The 22254-nt window shown below is 40.2% G+C and overlaps 1 protein-coding gene across 2 annotated transcripts in view; it reads left to right on the plus strand.

Annotated features, from left to right (window-relative positions):
* DAB2IP (DAB2 interacting protein) overlaps window positions 1–22254 on the plus strand; it is a 249932-nt gene that overhangs the window by 11205 nt on the left and 216473 nt on the right. For both annotated transcript variants that reach the window (XM_075439751.1, XM_075439752.1), the window contains exon 3: window positions 2943–3064. The gene's annotated coding sequence lies outside the window, so the exon portion shown is untranslated. The remainder of the gene's footprint in view (window positions 1–2942; window positions 3065–22254) is intronic.

Here is a 22254-nt window from a genome sequence, read left to right on the forward strand (position 1 = left end):
CTGAAGAGTGGCTGATTTTCTGTGTATGATCTCTTTCCTTGCATTTAACTCACACCAGTTCCCATAACTGGGCACGGCCTGATTTTAGGAAGAAATCTGTAAGGAACACCACAGGCCAGGAGGGAATGGTGCTGTAATTTCAATAACTGCGAGTGTTGGCTGGTAACCACTATAGATCCACAGTTAAAAAAATCACAGTGGAAGCATAAAACAGTCCCTGACATCTTGTGCTCCATTCGGCGTCCTGTGACACCTTCTAAACTGTTGGCCTTTGTCTTGTCCGAATTCTAGTCATGAATAGTTTCACTGTGCCTCACTAATTATCTGGCTGTGTCAAAGGATTGATCTGTCTGTGCTCTTGGTAGGAGTGTGACTGTCAGTCACATGCCTGTGACTGTGTCACAGGACCTGGAGTGAAGAGTGAGATATATTTAATGCATATGGCTAATAGGGGCAACAGAGCCCTCATAATCCATTCTGGTTAATCGTGGCCCTTGGGTATAGTGATTTTACTGCATGCATTGTTGCCAACTGCTCAGCAGTTGCTGCAGTATGGCCCAGTGGCGGAAGAAATTATTCCACTATAGCTCATATGTTGCATTAAATCTGCAAAATACTGTGGAGTTTTCTGGACAACAGTTTGTTTTTACATCATGTTAACAGTTTGTTCTTACATTACGTTGTATATTTACTTTAATATGTATATACCTACTGGAAAGGTGGTGTAATTAGCAGTTTGGCATACGACCAGGTCAGTGGTGCTCTCCCAGGCTGGATCTGTGCTGTCCACATAAAACTGCAAAAGTCCAATAAGTTGCTAATTGTTTGTCCCTTACTGATATTCCACCTGGTTTTGTTCTGTTTTGATGCCTTGTATCTAGGGAGTGGACATTGGTATGAATGTCTCTTCTTACACAGCAGCTGAAGATGCATTTCCTTCTAAGCCTGCCATCTATTTCCTAAATGACTATTTTTGTTCAATTTGCAAAAGACTTGAGGTCTTGTTCCACGTGAAGTTGTTAGGAAAGCTCGCTCTGACTTTGGTTAGAATCGAATGAACATGGACAATGGGTGCAATACCACTGTGTGCCTCTGCTTTCATCTAAAGGACTGTGTCTTAATGGGTTGCAAGCTTTCTCGGCTGAAGTCATCTTGCATTTGAAAGGGATTTATGTTTCTATTTCTTGCTGTATGGATTTCTTCTTTGACTTTTTCATGTAGGTTTAAAATACACTGGAAGTGGCTGAACAGTCTGTCCTCAGAGATGCCTGTTATACTGAAGTAATTAAAGTTGTGCCAGTGTTTCCACTATAAAATGCATTTCTCCAAGTTTTATTACTCAGCTTCAGTAGTTTGTTCTTGTAAACAAGATGCAGACTCAAACACAAATTGTTTTGAAACGTGTTCTAAATGTCCATTTGCAAGTTTTTGAGCTATATCACAACTGGGGAGAGACCTGAGCAATCAGCTGACTCTTGGCTTGCATAAATCATGGAGAAATGTATTATTTTTCTCAATGAAATGGTGCAGCTTGTGCCTAATGAACCCCACTGCTAGTGGGGATGTTAGGCTTAATATTTGTTTCTACTGTGATTGCAAAGAAACACAAAAATGAGAAACATTTCACATGGACTTTCAGCCTTTGTGCCTCTCTAAGCAATACCCATACGAGGGCATGCTTTAAAGCATCTTATGAGTTTCTTTCCCTCTAACATACTCAAAATCAGTGTTTGATACACGTTTTGCAGTTCAGATTTTGCAGCTGATATTTTTTCCTTTGCTGATCGTGTATCACGTACGCGCAATCAAATTTTCAACTACTTCCTTTGAGCAATCTGCAGAAGGTCTAACAATCCTCACCCAGGATTAAATGTCTGCAATTACTAGTCAGTAAAGTGCTTACAAGCGACACGTTCATACTGCTATGAGAAGCTCTCTTGGCTCTGGGCACTTCTGCAGTGAGCTATTTTGCCCAGTTCTCTTTGGTCAGGAGTGAGAGCAGTTCCTGTTTAGCGTTTCCATGTATCATTTTTCAAGTACTCTTGCTTATGAGAAGAAATTACTGTATACTTATTCCTTCTTTGCTGAAGAGTCCCTCAACAGTTTGGTTCCTGCCTCTGCACATTCATGCACTCGGCTTTTACTGTTATGCCTAGGTTAAAAATTGTATCTAGCCTTCCTTAGCTATGGGGCATGAGACCAGCTGATCAGGAGTCAGGCAAATATGATGTCATTTTCAATCATGTCCAGGTGCCATTTACTCATGGAGATTTCAGCTTTTCATACACTGAGTGTAAAATACGAGCCCTGTGTTTGCATCTGCCATTCAGCAGTTCCAGTCTTCAGGGTTTCATTACTCATGTATTGTGAGACAGGGTTTTCACCTGCAGCGCTGGTAATCTGCTGGTCCCCAGGGCTGTATGACACACTTCCAGGTGAATTTCCTGCATTCTGTTCAACAGCGCTAGATCCTCAAAAACTGACAATGGTTTTGGCTGTAGTGACAGTAAGTGGATTCCTCCTCCGATGAATGTTCGGTGCTCTGTAAATCAAGGAGGAAATTGAGGTAAAAGGCGAGTGCAAAACACATTAACAGGAGAAGGAATCAAAGCATGGAGGAGTAACTCCAACCTAAAACTTCAGTGGATAGTAGAAAAGAAGGAGCAGGGATTTCAGTCTACTCTATGCATACATACATAGCTTTGGTTTGATATGCTATAGTTTGCTAACTTGAATGTTTGTAATATCTTTTTTGTATTTGTGCTATGTCTACTGTACCCCGTGATTTAAAAAGAAGAAAGTCAGGAATGGCTATCAATTAGAGCTTGTCAAAATGGAAGATAACTGTTTGTTTGCATAAACCAGACCACAGAAAGGATGCAGTGGAAAATACTTGGTAAAAAACAATGACTGATTTCAGCTGTGTCACTTTGGTGTTCCAGATCCTTGCAGCCCATGAGCCAAGCGTGCTGGCGCAGTGGAGGAGAAAGTGACCTGTAGCATGGAGTGGGAAAAAAAGGCCCAGGAGCGAAGAACTCTGGAGCAGATGGCACCTTCAGAGTTGGTATGTTATGCATGATCTGTGTTTTGAAAACTGGCACAGACCTGCAGTAAGTACTTCTGAAAGTCTCAATATTACTATAGAGTAAAATACATTACTTCTTCTGATATAGAGGAATTATTTCCTTTACCTCCTGTAGAGCACGCTATATTAATTCTCTCTTGACACATTCTTTCTGTTGGGCTATTGCCAGTACTACCAGGAAGAGACATGAGCTACCGTCTCTCTTTTACAGTTATTCAGTTTTCCTTTCCTTAAGGATAAACACGAACTTTGTAAGAGAAGAAGAAAGTCTAATACAGGCACTTCAAACTAGAACTATACAAATAATTGAATATGTATTCGAACTAAAAATATTTCAAAAAAGCCAGCTTGTGAGAAACAAAGAGCTGGATTGAAAGAAACACATATTGGTTGTTTCTGTTGTCTGGTACCAAATTGAATGTTTCTTTTGTTTTCTTAATTTTCTACTAAAATATTTTAAAGTGTACTTAAATTTAATCTAAAATGATTACTTAGTATGGAGAAAACCCAAAATGTTTCACCTGGAAATTAAATTATTTTCCCCTGTGTTTCCATTCTGTGGCCAGTTTGGTCTTCCAAATATGTATAGTAATGTATGTTGCCATGACAAAAACCTACTTGTCAGAAAAATTTTGTCCCTTGCACTAGTTATAGGAGCCATATTTCTCTGACTGTCATTGATAAAATTCTTTCATTAAAACTTAAAAAAAAAAGGGAAATAAATTCTGCAGTTTACTTGAGAACATATTCCTCTAAATTATGGCATATATTATATGCCTCCCTCACTCTGTGAGAATAAGGGGGTAGGGTGCAGGGATGAGGCGGGGTGGTCTTGACCTTTGGTATAAATTATTTTATTATTTCCTTCTCCCAATTTTATTCCATATCCTTTTGCTTTTTCACTCTAATGTGGCAAAGCTTGGCAATAAGCCTAATGTCAGTTCTCCTCTCATAGCTGGAAATGTCTAATGAGGCAGTGCATCCTAGTGTTAGCTGCTTGCCTCCCCTGTACTCCAGTCAATTTTTCTAGGGTTGGCAGAGTCCAAAATCTGAACAGGTCCATCTTTTGCTCTTAAGGGCCATACTTCTCTGGGGGATTAATTACCAGTGAAAAGATCTGCTGATAAGGAAGGAGGACCTCAGTTTTTAACCTAAGCTGCTGTTTGTATGGAACTTCAGTCTTTGCGGTCTCATTGCTTATTGCCTTAACAGCTGCCTCTGTGCCAGCACTCCTCTGCCAGCTGCTTTAGTGCTGTGCTGAAAATTCAGAGGCGGCTCAGTTGCATGGGGTGCTCAGAATAATTCTTGCACAAAGTTTTCAAGCAAGGATTCCTTTCATCACCCTATCTCCAAGCTCCTTCTAACGCTAATGCACCAGGATGTAGGCATGGTCAGAGGCCCCTTGTTGTCAGCACATTTGCTGCAGATTTTTCATCCTTTTATTACCTCTGTATCTGTATGTAACCAAAATATCTCAAACTGTTACTTAGCTTAAGTGCAAATGACACACCAACTCATTTTCCCCTGACAAATAGAAGCCAGAAGACAAACTCTTTGCCCGAGAGGGCTTCTGTCCTTCTAGACAGATGTCAGTAGGCAGCTTCCAAAACTCAGCAATCCTAAAAGGTATTTGCTGTACCGACAGGACAGCTGCTGCCCACTGTACAAATTTGGTCTGTCACTGTGACTGTATGTGCATTTCTATGGCCAAAAGAGTAGCATTTCTTTATGCCACTACATACTGTAAGCAGGTGTTTCCTAAGTGGTGGCATGCATCCACCCTTCATGATGTGAAATAGCGGTGCGTTTCAGAGTACAGTGCAGTGTGGGGTCCCTTGTGCTGACACACTAGTGATCTTGTTCGGTCTCAGGTTTTGTTGTGAACTGGAGTGCCACCAGACCTAGCCAAAAGTGACTAGCTCTGAAAAACAACCACAAAAAACCCTTATAAGTCTTTATGGCACTAGAGAAGTTAGAAAGACTTGAAGGAGAAAAATAATTTCAGTAGGTTAGATGTTAAAGACTATAATGCTAAAGATAGCTATTGCTGAATTAAACTGAGCCAGATGAACTTTTCCAGCAGGTTCCATCCTGCTTTAATGGCTGGGATTTGCTGTCAGCAAACTCCATTTCCTTGAGATTGATATAAATATAGACATAAAATGTCAAGCTTGGCAAGTAGCATTTCATATCAGGCACTGTCTTGCTCATTGCATTCTCTAGTCGCTGATTGTCCTTTAATACCAAATTGTGAACCCAGCTTTTCAGTCGGTTTCAAGCCAAATGTTCTGTATTATACTACAGTAACCTCTTCAGCAAAAAAGATTTTGGTTGTGAGCAAAGAATTTGCCCTGCACATAAAACTCCCACATCTCTGGATTTCATTGTTGTTTTTAAATATAATTTGTCATTATGGAGTTTTCATCCAGTTTCTGTTGCTCTTGGGTACCGTTATACATTGTTGCAAATGATAAATTATTTTCCTGCTTGCAATTAAAAAAAATTCTAGAAATAACATCTAGGTCAGTAGGTAGTTTAAACCTGTATTAAAAATTCTAGTGTAATTGAAGTACATGCTTGCATGAATTTGAGTTTTAAGAGGGGACGTCTCTAGCTAGTATAAATAGCCATACCTGTTTTAGATTATCAGAACTCTGTAGGGGAAAACTGCCCAGTCTCTGCATTATGAATGCATGGAGAGAAATTTCATTGAAGAAATTTAATGAATTCAAAGACCTATGTGAAAATCAGTATTCTAATTATTGTACAAACCAAGAAGAGCTAGTGATCTTCTGCTGAACTTAACCTCCTTTAACGGTCTTTTGGGGTCCAGGAATGGTGAAACAGAGGTGGCTGTATGTTGCTTATGTTTTACAATAACATCTGAAAATTACTTGGTTCATTAAGGAGAAACTTTCAAACATAAGCTGGATTTTCTAGGCCTCCTGCTGGGTTTAACCACTGTGTGGAGGACTGTGCTGTGTTAATTACCAAAGTGAATCTTGCAAGAACAAGAGCTGGAGGAAGTGCTTCTGGATGTGCTTCATCTCCACAGGGACCAACGCACCTACTGCCAGAGGTTTTATGAGAGGAAGGTCATTCCCTAGCTGCTAATGGCATGTTTCTACTAGTCAGAACTCATCAGCTGGCTGTCTCGTGTCTGGCACTGTATTTGGGTGCATTATTAGTTCTCAAAAGTGGCCTTAATGCTGTGTAATCATCACAGCTGAAAGCAAAGTGTATTGCATGTCCCAGGAGGTCACATCGTTATTTTCTCAGGAAGAATTTTACTCTCATGTGAGCAGGCTGGTGTATTTAGTGTATTTCTAACATTCGTAGTAAGGACTGACTGCTGTGATGCCAACTGAACAGGGATAGGGAGACATTAGAAGCCTGTGTTTTGCATTGTGTTGTCCGAGCAGCTTTGAAGCAGGAATAAGATATAACATTGCTTTGCCCTAATGTTTTATCATGCAAGCCTGGAACTTCTGCTTAGTAGCTAGTGTCTCTGATGAAGGAAAAAGCATAGTATTTTTAAAATAAATTTGTTCCCTTCTATGTGACTGAACAATCCAGTAAAGGGTTACTGATTTCACGTAACCGTGTTTTTCCATTTAAGATTCAACTCAACCAGACTTGGCTATTCCTGCCCAATCAATTCACCTTTCATAGATGTTGGAAAAAAAAGGGAGAAAACCCTAGATAGTAGGACAAGTATGCTGTTCATTTAGGGAGTGAGAAAATTTATCAATGAAGGGAACCCAAGACAACTGTAATACAACACTTCACATAGCTGGAAGGGTAAAAAGATGATACTAGTAGGTAAAAAGATGATACTTCCTACTAGCAGTAGGATATATGCCATTCAGCGTGACCTGGATAGGCTGGAAAGCTGGGCAGAGAGGAACCTGATGAGGTTCAACAAAGGCAAATGCAGGGTCCTGCACCTGGGGAGGAACAACCTCATGCACCAGTACAGGCTTGGGGTGGACCTGCTGGAGTGCAGCTCTGCGGAGAGGGACCTGGGTGTCCTGGTGGACAACAGGTTAACCATGAGCCAGCAGCATGCCCTGGCTGCCAAGAAAGCCAATGGAATCCTGGGGTGCATTAGGAGGAGTGTGGCCAGCAGGACGAGGGAGGTTCTCCTTCCCCTCTACACTGCCCTGGTGAGGCCCCATCTGGAGTACTGTGTCCAGTTCTGGGCTCCCCAGTTCAAGAAAGATGAAGATGAAGAGCTACTGGAGAGAGTCCAGCGGAGGGCTACAAGGATGGTGAGGGGACTGGAGCATCTCTCCTACGAGGAGAGGCTGAGGGAACTGGGCTTGTTCAGCCTGAAGAAGAGAAGGCTGCGAGGGGACCTAATAAATGCTTATAAATATCTGCAGGGTGGGTGTCAGAAGGATGGGGCCAAGCTCTTTTCAGTGGTGCCCAGTGACAGGACAAGGGGCAATGGGCACAAACTGAGGCACAAGAAGTTCCGTCTGAACATGAGGAAGAACTTCTTCCCTCTGAGGGTGACGGAGCCCTGGAACAGGCTGCCCAGGGAGGTTGTGGAGTCTCCTTCTCTGGAGATATTCAAGCCCCGCCTGGACAAGGTCCTCTACAGCCTGCTGTAGGTGACCCTGCTTCAGCAGGAGGGTTGGACTAGATGACCCACAGAGGGCCCTTCCAGCCCCTACTATTCTGTGGTTCTGTGATATAAGGTCCTTTGCTATGAGAAAGAATGTAAGTGCCATGAAGATGCATGTTTTTTGCGCTGGAGCTGGATTGAGTGACTACATAGCCATAGAAGGTTTGACAATGTGAATGCAGTTGAACAGACGGTTAGGCATAATCTAGATACTGTGCAGAGTAGAGCAAGGTGAGGAAGCTGGAAAATCTAGATCTGTCAAGAGGAAACACTCAACATAATTGCCGTTCCACATTATATTGAGTAACTTTAGAGGATGAGGTCTACATTCACTTTATGAATGGGATACAATCTAGGAGTATTTGGATGTTGTCTTCTTTTATTTGTTCACATTGCAGAATTTGTAAGTGTGCGATTATAGTGCCCTTTACCCACAGCTGAAATGACTGCAGCGTTGTTAAAAAAATAAATTCAAGGACAAGCAGCTGACTCCGGTTAAAAAGGTGTGCAACAAAGGGGTATAGCTGAACTGGGATAGCATTTTGACTACCATGGCCTTGATACCATGTTTATGGTGCTATAAAGCTTCATTGTAAGCAATGACTTAAAATGCTCTTTTTATTTCTTGAGTTTATTCTGATATATAGGGTTTGAACGTGAACATTTCCTGAGTGGTAAATTCTGTTCTGCCTTTATGTCTTCTGTATCCATCTCTGCCATCTCGTAAAATGTTCATTACGTTGCACCCAAAGCAACTGGGCTGAACTTTCATTAGATGATTTGAGCTCAACAGCAAAGTACAAGATCCAGTGCCCTTGCCTGATCTCATTACTTTAAGCAAAGAGTTGTAACCTCTGTGGAACTGTAGTGCTCCTCTGACTTTCTAAAGTGCTTTGAGACTTCTGCATGTAAAACTTTATGTAGACGTATTGTTTTATTTAATTTTAGAAAGTAAATATTGATGCCCTGAACTGTGCTGATATTTTAAGAATTAGGCTGTGGTGAGTCAAAATTGTACTTTAACAATACACATGCCTGAGTTTACGGTTTGTGGTTACTTTGGGTGACAGATATAAGAAGAAGCCCTTGAGATAATGGTTCAGATGCTGTTGTCAGTGTCTTTCAACGCTATCCTGTATATTTATTTCTACTTCTGTTTCATTCTTAGCCTCTCTTCATCTGTTTTGGGAATCAGGACAGTGAAGTACATTTCCATGTTTCCTTTAGTCATTTGCCTAAAATCTTCAACAACAGATGATGATGTCAACTACCTTTGGAACTAATGAAATAAAGAGTAGTATGAACTTCCTAGTATGCTTCAACACTTTTTCTTCTTCTGTAGCAATTGTTGGGTTCTCTTTAGAGTATGCTTTCTCCTTTTTGTGTGTATAGGATCATAAGAATATAGGCTGTAATACAGGTTGGAGGGGACCTCAGGTGGTCCCTAATCCAACTGCCTGTTCAAAGCAGGGTCAGCTGTAAGGTGAAATTAGGTTGCTTAGGGCTGTCTTGTCTGGTATTGGAAACCTCAAAGGATGGAGACCACACAACCTGTTTTGCAATGGCCAGGGGACAAAGTACGGGGAAAAATGAAGGTTTAAAGGAGAGAGATTGCTTTCTTGCAAACTCTGCTGTGGTCTTTGTGTTACAAAATGGATTTTCTCAAATTACCCACAAGAGGGAGTTTAAGCCTTTTCTATAGGGAGGCATCAGGCAGTACTAAAATACGCCATCAAGCATTGGTGCTGAAACTGGTTTCTTCAGATAATCCCAGTTAAAAAGGCTTAATGCATCGCTATCCATTACCCCAGATCCCAGGCTGAGGGCACTCACGTCGCTGCTGCACTTTAACCACGGGGTCTTTTAGGAAAAGCTGTTTTCTTTGTTGTGTCTCCATGGCACATATTGAGGTGCTCTGTTGTCACTTAATTGTACTTGTTGTTGGCAGGCTGTGCATTAAAGATGAGAAGTCTCCTGGCTATGCAGGCAAGGAGCCTTTGGAACATGAGTGGGTGCCATTCTTTCATCCATTAGCTCCAGGTTTGCTGTAACCTTTAGTTTGTGTGGTAGACAGGTAACTGCATGCCAGGCATCTGCTGCATGTCAGCTCAGCACTTACTTTGTCATACTGCCGGTGAAAGGAATGCTGACATCCTCATCCTCCTCTCTGAAGAGAAACCGTATTAACTCCTTCACTGCTGATCTACCACTATCTGCTCTGCGGTTCCTCTTCCGCTGAGGTCAGCTTAGTTGTACCTTCTTTTGCAAAGATGTAAATTAATCACATCATCAGTTATCTTTTTTTTTTTTTTATAGAATGCTTTGGGTTGGAAGGGACCTTTAGAAGTGATCTCGCCCAATCCCCCTGCAGTCAGCAGGGACATCTTTAACTAGATCAGGTTGCTCAGAACCCGGTCCAACCTGACCTTCAATCTTTTTTTTTGCTTTTTTTTTAATGCTATTTCCTTTTTTCTTAAGACTTGTTGTGACAGGACAAGGAGCAAATGGTTCCTTTGAGGAGTTGTGTATCTCCACAAAAAAGCAGTAGGATTGAAGTATTTTTATTTGTAAGGATTCAATCAAAATTAGTAGTGACTGAGGTTTTTTCATAAGGTACCTGTTCAGAAAATCCTGAAATAAAAATAAACTTCATGCCAGTCTTTCGAAAACGTGGCCATTTCACAAGGTGATAATGATAAGCATGATAAGCACTCATATGCCGCAGCAAATTCATCAGAGGCCCCAGCCCAGGTGGAGTCTGGAATTTGTGTATTAGCTTCTGAGTAGTTTCACTGTGTGGAACTGAACTTGGTTACACTGAAGAGCTGTGAACAGCTGTTTCTTCTGAATGTCCTGATGAAATCTTTTTTCCCCTGACGTTTTAACTAGAAATGAAATGAAGAGTTAAAATGCCTGCAGCCATTCTGTACACTCCCTGCCTTCGTCTGCATTTTTACATTTTTTTGATACACAAATCCAAAATGCTATCAGCTAAATCAGTCTTAATAAATCTCACCGTGTGTAGCTCTGTAGTCATTCTCTTAGGAAATGCAGTATGAGAGGAAGGGTCTTTTGGTGAGAGTTTTGGTCTGCAAATGCTAAGAAGCCTCACCTAACATTGGTCACTTCTGAACTTTCACATTGGAGGCAGATGCATACACCATCTGTTGCTCAGGTGTGTTTTTCATCCTCTGACTAGAGGGAATTAGTCCAAAGGCTTAGCTTAGTCAGAGGGAAATACAAGGAGGAATATCAGATGGGTTTGTGGCCTTGAACTGACAAGCCGAGTAAATGATGCTGATTGATACTGAAAGGCTCAGCTGTGAGGAAGCCAGGAATGGTCTTGCTCTTCACCCTTTAACTGCAACTGTTCCCCACTTCTGGGTGCTTCCAGAAGTCAATGTGCTTGGGAAGGTGAAAAATGTAAGGGCAGACTTTGAAAGTTATTCTGAGCAATTGACTATGAAAATAGGGATGCTGTTCTCTGTGCTAAAATTATTTCTACAGATAGCAAGACAGAGCAGTTGTGTCATGCCAGCCAGCTTCTCCGGTCCTGAGCTGCAAATTGTTAAAAATAAAATTAAAAAATTAAAGAGCCTTGAATTTTAGTGAATTTGAAAAACCTCTCTGGATGAAAGTAAGGAATAAAGGAAGTCTGTCTCTGCTGGGCTTCTCTGAAGCACTAGATCCAAAAAGGGGCTTGCACTAGTAAAAGCTAACTGCTTTTAATCTATTGTAAGACTGCACTGTTATGAAAAACCTTCTGGCTGAATTATACATTCACTTATGTTTAACCAGAAAATCCATTAGAGGCACAGAGGCCACAGAATAGATCTTAATTTCAGATCAGATAAAAGGAAGCCAAGGCTGAAGCACCAAGAATATGTGGCAGAAGCTTAAAAAACTAAGTTAAAGGAATCAAATTAAGTCAAAGAAATACGAAATGATTGAAAGGCCAAAGGAAGGCTGTCATGAAAACATTGTATTTCTGATGCCAATGGAGAGAGAGGACCCACATGCTGTTCTGCATTCACTATTTTAAATTATCAAATGTATTCTTTTCAGGTAACAAGTATGATTTTGGGAACACCGCCCAGTGATTAGTTTTGACCTGCATAAACTTTCCTGCTTTCTTTTCCAGAGAGAAAATACTTCCTTCCTAGACACATTAACACACGGGGAACAGCTCTTTCTATGGGCCTTTCTTCAGTGCAGTCTCTCTGGAACTCCTGCATCATGAAGGGAGATTTATGTCCTTAATGCTGCGTATAGTCTGCATAGTTCGATACCAATAGTAGCTGTGTGCTCGGGAGGGTCTCCACAACAAACACTTCCATCTTCGTATGGAGACAAACGCAATTACTTTCAGCTAAGTGCCCTTCCTGCTTAAACAACTCACTTAACGTTGATTTAGGGGAATGGTTATTATATATCAAATGCATATTCCTTGAGATCAAAACCATATTCCTCTTGGCTGAAGAGGAGTGAGGTTTTCTACAGGGTAAATCTCACCATTGTCACTCCTATATTTATATGAGGTTCTGTTTTGTGGGAATAAATTGGGTCCTTCTCTGAAGAAACAGGTACTCCATGTGTTTATGCAGTGGGGTTTGTTGGCGTGTTGGAAGGGTATGACCTGCCTGAAACTTTCACTTCTGTTATATGGTTACTTTCAACAGCATAATATCTTTTACTTTGTCCATCTTCACTTTTTAAATAAAGGCAATTAACTTCCCATGTTTATTGGTAATATATATACCCACAAAAATTAATGTTCTAACCAAATTTTAGGAATTCTCATTTCAAAATATGAGGCATCACTGCCTGTGAGTTTAGAGCAAAGCCAGCACAGATTCTGTGGTAAATCAGTTTGAGATTTGTCCAAAGCATTCTGTAACCCTGCAGCCAGTGTAACTCAACATCTTCTCTCTTTGTTAAAGAGAATGCTCAAATCCATTAGTTAATGCAAGCTGAGTAAACTCGGTGGTGTTTTCCTGCCAAATACTATAAAAGGGAATATTGAATTGTTCCTTGAAATGGCTCTTAGGATCTGTCATGTCTATTCAGTATTTTTTTACTAAGATGCAGATAAGCTCCTGTGTCTTTATGAACCCTCATAAGCTGAGGTTTGTTCCATATGACAAAGTAAGAATATGAGCCTGATGCTTCCTCAAGTTACAAAACTTAGTTAGTGCAATGAATCCAATGGTAGTGCTTCTGAACTGAAAGCACTGGAGTTTAGCTTCAGCCTGATGGTGATGTATTTCCTGTGTACAGGTTTGGTGTTGTGTGTTTTCTCTTTGCTTGCTAGCATCTCCTTCAGGTTCCTGGTAGCAGCTACTTTGCCAAGAAGGGAGTGATGATGAAGGAATCTTTTACTGAATGATATTGGTGGATGACCCGTGATCCGGTTGTGCTCATTTCTTCATAGGCATGCTTCATGGACATGCTTGCCCTCCTTCAGCTGTAGTTTCTGGCAAGAGTAGCATAACATGGGCTGCTGTCTTTTGGAGAAACCTGCTACTGCAGCAGTTCAAAGGAATTCTTTACCATATGAGTTGTTAACGACACTTATCACACTAGGTCATTCACGTGGCACGTCAAAATTATGCAATGCCCTTACCAGGGAAAGGTGAACATATGAGAAACTAGGCAGGAGAAAAGAGAGTTACATTGGAAATGCTGAAGTTTGAGAGTGTTGCAACACTAAGCAGTGAAGCAGCACTCTTGTATGCTTCAGTACACAGATCTTGGCATCTGCTATGAAGGTCAGAAAACAGATTACCCAAGCTGTTTTCTCTAGCTAGTTAAAATATGGTGAGTGGCTGGAAGATTGGCCAAAGAAACATTACAGGGCATGTGTGAAGGCAAATCTCGGCAGAGGCTGTTATACTGAGGCTGTCAAAACTAATCAAGCAAGAGCAGATTGACACTTCTCTGTGCAAAAGGCACCAGAGAAAAAGCAATTGCAGTGAATACAGAAGGGTGTGCCTGCAACTGCTGGTATACTGTGAAACCACAAAAGGTGAATATTCACATTTGTCTGACTGAGAAGAGACCCTATCATGTAATCCATTTGTAGAACAAATCCATATTTGATTAATGCTCCTCCTTTTGCCTGTATTCTGCTCAGCCTGAGTAATCACTATATCAGAGTACAAAACTTTTCCTCCAAAGGAAAACATCAGAATAAACAATAGGTCTTCTTTATATGGTAGTAATATAGAGGCATTGGCACATATAGGGACTCAGAGTTATTCAACTGCTAGACAGCAGTTACTCTACAATATAGTATATCATTTGTAAGCATAGCTGTAATGAGATTTTACAGATACGATTTCTTCATATTTAATTTATGCTGCGTGCATTCAGAAAGTGACAGATATCCAGGGAGACCCTTTTGCCATTAGAATAGCAATGCCTTTTCTTTACAGCCTTCTTCCTCTTTGTCCTGCTTTGAAACTTTATGCTATTTTTCTCTAACTGTATGCTATCTTTATATAACTGTATGCTATCTTTATATAACCCAGGTAATATTTCACAAGCATTTCAATGGACAATGGTGCTGTCAAGGACTGTGGTGCTGCTTCCCACATTACATTGCTAAGCAACATACAATATAACAGCATGATATCCTCCTGCAGTTGGTAAGAAGTCGAGCTCCAATATTCAGTAAAATTATTCTGATCTACTCTTCCGTCACATAAGAGTCCACCTGTTTCAGCACATAAACATTTGTATTAATAGTAACAAACTCATACAAAATTTGGACATTGCTTTTTTAATTTCGCAAGTGCTAAATACATATACATTATTTTTTTTCCTAATTAACCCCAGATAAATTGGTCTTTATCATTTTGCCAGTTGTGTAGCTTTCACTGATTTTGACAAGACTTGCTTTTTTTGAAGCATCAGTTAAGTAAAATGCTCTGACTTTGAAGCAAGTTTGTTTGCTTACCTGCGTAAAATTACACATATGCTTGAATAGCTTGCTAAACATGGGTCAGCTTGAGAGCAGAGACAGGATGTCAAATCTGTGTTCCAAAGCAACCCATATGTTTTCATAACATCTGCCTGAAATATCAACTATAAGATGTGATGAGGTAAAATCTCAGTTATCTCATTTATTCCAAACTCGTCTATTTAGAGCCAATTTAGTTATGAACTTGAAAAAATCTCACCTGTGATCCAGTTTGTAAATTCACATGTGAAATTTCATAGTGGAGAACGCTTTTGCCATCTGATTTCATCTGTATGGAAACAGATTCCGATCAATTTTGTTTATATATATATTTTAAATAATTCAATAGGATTATCACTCAAAATGTTAGCCCCCTTTCTAAAGGATAATATCTCTCTAAAACATTTCATCAGTTCATGAGAGGAGAATTTGGGCACCTGCAGATTTAATAAAGCCTTTCCTATTAGTTGTTTCTCACTGGCTTTTAAAAGCCATTAATACCGGTTACACTTATTGTGCCTGAGTATGCAAAACTTTCACATTGTTGCTGTCAATAACTGTTTCAGCATTTTACTACTAGCATTAGCCACTCTGGTAGGGATGAAAGGAGACTTTGTATTATGAATCTTACATCTTAAAGAGTTGGAGCATGAGGTGAAAATCAGTGTTATTTTCAGTAATGAAATCACGATCTGCGTAATATTGAGCAAGTCCCTATTGGCAAAACCAGCAATGTGGAACAGTAACTATTTAGGGTGCTTCAATGAGTTTCTGCTAAGAATTGCTGGGCTGATCTGGTGGAGGTGAGGGATTCTGGCCCACCAAGAAGGTGTTTCTCAAGAGAAAGCTTGTTCCGCACAGAGGTGGTCTTCCCTGGCTGGGTGTGTGATCTGTGGTTTTGAGTGCTGCTCCTGTGATAGCCAGAATGGTGTCAGGACCTCCTCTTTCTCTTTCACGTGTGCCACATCCCATGACTGCTTGGGAGTGAGAGAAGGCCTAAATCTGGACATCTCCCTCGTTCCCCATAGATCTCTATTTCCACGCCTTCTTTTTGGAAAGAGAGACAACATTTTTGGAAGATCTGTACCTCTGGAAGGGTGGTTAGCTCTCTAGGTGGCACACTAAAGAAAATATGGGCTTTGAGGATAATAATAGTGTGTATGGGGGTGAGACAGAGGAGCTCAGTGTGTGAGAAATAGTCTTCACTGGAACAAGAGCAGAGTAAACAGATTGCCTGATAATGCTGAATACCATGCAATTTCCTTTTAAATTAGCAGATGGGGAGGGAAAGGAATATAAAAGGAAGTGAGAATAAGAAGAAGCTAATGATGAATATTGAACAGGAACAAAATGTTGCCAAGACATCACGAGAGAATGAAGAATTGATGAAGAAAGGGAAATTAAATTGTTGCTTCATGTGGGAGTTCAAAGAGCTTTGAACCCCTGGCTCCAGTGTCTAAGATGCACTCTATATCGTCCTGCGAGAGACTTGTTCTACTGACATGCCCGTTGTGGCTAGAGAATCAGACGTGGGGAGGATTTTGTTTGGTGATGGTAGAGACCCACAGCAGAAGAGAAGCCCAATGATTGAGAAGATCATAGCCTGTGCAGACCAAAGGGCATTTCCTAGAATCAGGCAAAACTAGTTTCATCTCACGCTAAAATTATTCTATCAAGTGATGGGAACTGATTATAGAAATTTGTTGTATCTCCTTAGTCAGAATAACAAGGCAAACCAGGACACTGCTAAATCAGATAAAAGCAGGCTGCCAAAAGGGAGGAAAAAAAAAGTACTTTATATTCTTCCAATCATTCTAATAATTTCTGTTACTCTAACAAAGCTAGGAGGGAAGACTGGAGAGTCTGAAGATGGTAATATTGCACAGGGAGAGGAGTACACGTATGTCTGCAGATGATGATGAACAGTCAATAGGATCAGCAACTGCATCTTAATGCGGTTACGTATTGCCCTAAGTCAACTTGCTCATTTCAGTTAAATAGCCCCCAGTCAGAGCCTGTGCAGTGTTCACGAGGTCATGTGTTCATGGAAGTGGAACAGAAGAGCTGATCGGAAGGTGTTTGGTTTTGAATATGCTTGAAAACATGCCAGATGTAATAGGTGTTCTCTTAAAGCTGAGCCACCTGGAGCAGTGTTTCCTAACCTGCGTGGTCTGTGGACTGTTCGTGGTCTGTAAGCGAGCAGAAGAGGGTGTGTGAAATAGTAACAAAGCTACAGAAAAAGCCACATGCACCTTCTCCTGCCTGCAAGTCTGGAAACAAATAATTGAGAGGGAAAATAGAACAATAACTAAACAGTGAAAGTTTAGATGAAGTTTTCTTGTTTGTAAGTTAAAATCATGTTGGTTAGACTACATAATATAGTCCATAGTTTTTTTTCCAGAAAGGTTACACGTTCCCTAAATTTCAAACAGATTGTGAAACAGTGACCTGGGGATTCCTTATGTAACTAAACATCAAAATTATCCTTTTGGCTGAAATGTTAGCAACTGGTGTTTTCCGTGTCTCTGGTAACTTAGAAGATAGGTATGTATGCGTGTATAAATATCTGTACGTGTGTGGCCATTCTGTGTGGCCAGCTCTCCCCGGTGGGTAGCCCAGGCATGCTTCCAGCAGAGCAGAGGCGCAGGCACAGATGTACCAGGGTGCGGAGCAGAAGAACTGCAGCTCTGTTTCAGCTCCACCCCATGTGTCTCAGGCACTCTGGGTGCGAAGAGGACGTGCCAGCCAAAAGTTGTGTCGGCCTCTCCTCCCCGTTGGTTTTATAGCGATGTGTGCTCTTACAGCCCACATCCTGGCCTTCGCGTAGATCTACGTTACCTGTTTGTGTGTTCACAGGAGGTCCATTATAGGGGGAGATTTGACATAAAGTTAGAGAAAAATGAATGGGGAAAATTAACCGGAATCAATTGAATGGAAAGATTTTTTTAAGAAAATGAGGCAATTTTGAAAATAAAACCCCAGATGGGGATGATGCACTCTATTATCACTGAAACAAAATGAACTTGTCAAAACAGTAAGAGAAGCTTCTGTAGTTCACTAGGAACCATATGGGAAAAAATCCAAAGGGAAACCACAGATAAGGAAGCTATTAAATAAAGGTGAATACAACTGAAAGCGAATGAGAAAATATGGATTTAAAGTGAGCAATAAGCAAAGCATGAGTTACTAGATGACTGTTACATTTGAAAGGATTCTTCGAGAATTGCAGGAATGTTTCATCTCTGTAAGTTAGGCTGGAAGGGCTAAAATCCGTATAGCTTCATTAAGAAATTTCTGATTTTACTACATCATGTTATAATCCATCGGTTTAATGATAGTTGCATTTATTAAGAAGGTAGGCACTCCTTTGCAGTGACCTGTTAGCAGTTCTACAGAGCAAAATAGCTAGAAGCATATTCTGTAGAAAAAAGCAAGGATAACCTTTACAGTAGCAGCATGGACTAATTGGAGAAATATTGTAGGGGTCAGGGAAGGAAGAGAGTGACAGGTGATTGGTTATTCAGGATTTTTCATTCATCAGGGTAATGAATAGCAGGTTTGAACCTTGCAGTCTCTGGTCACATGCCAAGATGAGTATTTATTTTCTGTCTTTTCACTTTACCCTTCCTCTTGCTGTTGATTTCAGTGAAGTTTCTGATTTTCTGTCCAAGTCTGAAATTAGATTTGCTGTATGTACTTCATACCCACACCAATATCTCAGCAATTCTGTGGAAACCTTGGGTTAAGAAATGGTTTATCTATGTCAGATAGTTAGATCTATTTCTGAAGTCTTAGCTTGAGCAAAACTATTTGAGTGGGAACAGAGACTGTATTCTCATACTTTTATTCTGCCTAAAGCAAGAAAGAGTATTGAAAAAGTGAATGTGAAATCAGAAGTTACTGGACAACAAAAAGGAAGAATGACAGTCATATTCCAAAGAAGAGACATTAGAAGTCTTTTTTATCGGAAACAGATTAGAAACATGAGGAAAGAATACGACATCATTTATCTTGCGTTTCACTTTCAAGTGACAGAAACAAACAAAAGTTAGTTCCAAATCTTTGCTTTTTGTTGTGTGAATTTCACATAAAGCAAGAGACCATATGGACTAATTTAGCCTAAACAAGCTATTAAAATGAAGAGACTGCTTGGTCTGGAAGGACAACAATTGGCTGAATCTCTAAATAAAAAAGGGGAGAGGGAGGAAAAGACAGGAAACAATAAATGACGAAAAGAAAAGAAGAATGAGCAAGCTCAGAGCGAGCAGACTGACAACCTTTGAGGATTCAGAAAAGGTCTCTTCCCCAATGCAATAGCTTTGTTCATGTGCCTAAACATTGCCTGGGATTTCTTCTTCTTTCTAAGTTGCCTGTGTTTCTGTAGGGAGCTTGCAAATTTTCATACAGCATTTCTATACTGTAACTGTGGATGTGTGGGAATAATAATCTGCTGTTTGTGGAAACCAAGATTTCAGCAGAAGAGGTCTGGATGTCAGTTTTCTCTCCCATTTATACTCAGCATGACACTAGCGTTCATCTGGCAGGTCTATTTCCATACAAAATGCAAGGCCTTGTTCATGTCACTTACCTTGCTTCCATCTGTTTTGGAATCACATAAATTAAATAATCTCAGATACATCTGGGCCTTGCATTTGCTTTCTGTAACCTTTCTTATTTTTGCAGAATTTTACAAATGTGGAAGAATTTACTAAAAGCCCTAGGTGCCCTGATCCAGGCTGGAGAAACAAATCACGGTTGGTCCAATCATGTCCACTCAGCGATGTGTAGAAATAGTAGCAGAATAGCCCATATCTGGAAGAGGGAAGAAAAGATGATTTCAATATACAAGACGAGATTTCTATATTATAAATGCTCTATCAGCGCTATTTTTCTAGCAGATGTTGTAAGGATATTTTATCTTATTTGGATAGTATGTTATTTTAGCCTGAACCTTCACAGAAACGTCAGATGGAACTTCTGTCCATGTTTCAAGAAATGGCAGTTAATTTTCCCCATTTTGCTGTTCAGTAACATATCCTTCAGAAGCTATATTCATTACGAATTTAGCTTGATGCAAGAAGGAAATATGGGTAACTTTTCAACATCTAGTCTACACTTGTAAGATTAATAATTCAATGTTTGGATACCTTCAGGATTCTGATTAGTATCCGAATGTTTGTATGAGTATTGCTCTGAATTGCACTTTCCATTGGTACTTTTTGTGCAAGTTTTTTTGTAAATGATACATCATTAAGCAAGTTGCTATTGTATTACATTTACATAACATGGTATCAAAGAACAACCCATTCTTTAAGGCTGCCTATTGATTAAGGAAATATACGTTGATTACTTGTGCATCCTGAATGTGAAGAAAGCTGTTGCAGAGTTTTTCAAAAGAGCTGAGAAAACAGCAAATGCTTCTTGTTCCTGTTTCTAGGAGACAACTGCAGAAACATAGTTAGGAATCTGTAAAGTCAGCTAGGGTGGAATCTCAACAGACAGCTCAGTAAATTGTGCACAGAACTCTGCATGTTGCAGACCTTTTGTTATTTTCACCCAAGAGTCAGTTTAGTTTTATTTTCCTTCGTTGAACTACCAGTAGGATTTTACTGAAGAACCTCAAAGACATTTTCCTCCATCTGAAGCGTACAGTAGCAGGAGGTAACGTTATATTCTAGTCAACCTGAAAGGATGTCCTGATAGTATTATTAATTTTGGGGGTCTTAAAAATGTTAACCACATGAAATTGATTGTTGACATTTTTCGTGGTAGAATATTTAATGTGTACTCCTTTCATAGTTGTAGTTGTATTTTCTAATCACAATTACTATAGAACCTGTAACTTTGAAGCATTTTGTTTGGTTTATTCTTTAGAATTTTGTTTGTTAATGATTACAAGATTTAGTAGTTTGTGGCAGAGATTTGAATGGACATACAAGGCTCAGTCTTTTCAGAAACTGGAGAACTGGTGTATTTTAAAGTTTCTGAAGTCAATGATAGTTCAGTAAGTTACATGTTTTGGGCTTCTATCAGATACTGAACTGCTCTTACACCAGAGAACCAGAGAACATTCTTATAAACGAAAACTCCGAATGGTTCGCAAAACGAGAAAGCACTGAAGGGAAAGGTGTGACAGACGCCAGTTCTTGCACTGGTATCCTAGAGAATGTCTTTCACATAGGCTCTTTCTCCAACACAGGTCTTGCAGCTTTTCACGCTGCATTTAATTGTTACACAGGGTTTTTTGCGCATACTTTTTCTCTGTGGTGGAGCTTTGCTGAGTTCTGGATAAACAGCTGCCACCTCAGATGTGTGATTAGAGCATCACCTTCTTCAGAAAATTAAGGTAAAAGTGTGCTGATTTAATAGTATAAATTTCCATCTCCTCAAATAAAGGATCCTTAGAAGATGTCTGGCCTGTTGCTGCAGGTTATATGATGCATATTCTGAAAGGGGACCCAGCTGAGAATCGAGGCTTCCATGTGGCGCTGGAAAACTCAGCAGACACATCACGCTTTTGAAAGTTCTTGAGTTATAAGCTTAAAATAGGTTATAGTCTTCTCTTAACCAGACTTGTGCTTGCTAGCAGGAGCATTTGCATACATACTATCTTAGTAACTGAGGCTGCTCTGCAACTAGGGCTTCCTGAAGATCCCAGTGATATTTGAAATTATAAAATTAAATGGTTAAATTACTGCCAGTTTCTGCCAAGGCAGGGGGATTCTTCCTACCCATACCAAGTAACCAAGGATGCGCCATTTTTGAGTTTGTGCTTGTGTCATATTCAGGCACATTCATGATGGACTAGTTCAGTTCAAGCAGAAACACAGCACAATAGGGCTTTGGCATGAACTCTTGGAGTAGGATCATCCCTGCGCTTGCTGTCCAGGGCAAGATAAGCTGCATCTCAATGTGAACAGACCCAGCCATGAGCAGTGACTTTGAAACCTTGCCAGGTAAAGCCAAAGAAACTGTGAAGCTGGTTACTTGGTATGAATTGTTATTCAGCCCTCACAAAAGAGGCGGCTTTGACAACACCCCCAGTAACCTTGGCAAACTGTTTTGTTAAGCAGGTCTGTGCTTCACTGGCTTTTCAACTTGCAGGCATTCATTGCTGCCTCCTACATATGAATTTATGTTTCAAAGAAGGACTGTGTGGTGGCGGGCAGCTGTGGCATCATGCTGATCTTTTACACTGGCTAACAACGACTGCATCAAACGGCAGGCAAAATAATGTACCACTCTTCCGTTTCTCAAGGGGAAAAGCAACTGAACCTCTTCTCACTCATTTCTGTAGATATGCAGCCTAAAATGTTTTCTCCTTATTTTAAATAATGGAGATCTTTCTATCTCCAACTTGGTCTTCTCATACAGTGGGACGCCGCTGTTGTGGCATGCTGAGAATGGATCCCTAGCAATCATTTCTGCAAAGATTCTAGCAAATAAATGTAATTGCTGATTTTCTTTTTACCTGCTGATACTGGAAAAGAGCAATTTTAGGGTTATTAGAACTTTAAATAGTTAAAGCTCTTCAAGTTTTTATAACTTTCAAACTAAGTCACATTCATGATTGCAAAG

This window comes from Opisthocomus hoazin, chromosome 19 (genome assembly GCF_030867145.1).
Source record: "Opisthocomus hoazin isolate bOpiHoa1 chromosome 19, bOpiHoa1.hap1, whole genome shotgun sequence".
NCBI lineage: Eukaryota > Metazoa > Chordata > Aves > Opisthocomiformes > Opisthocomidae > Opisthocomus > Opisthocomus hoazin.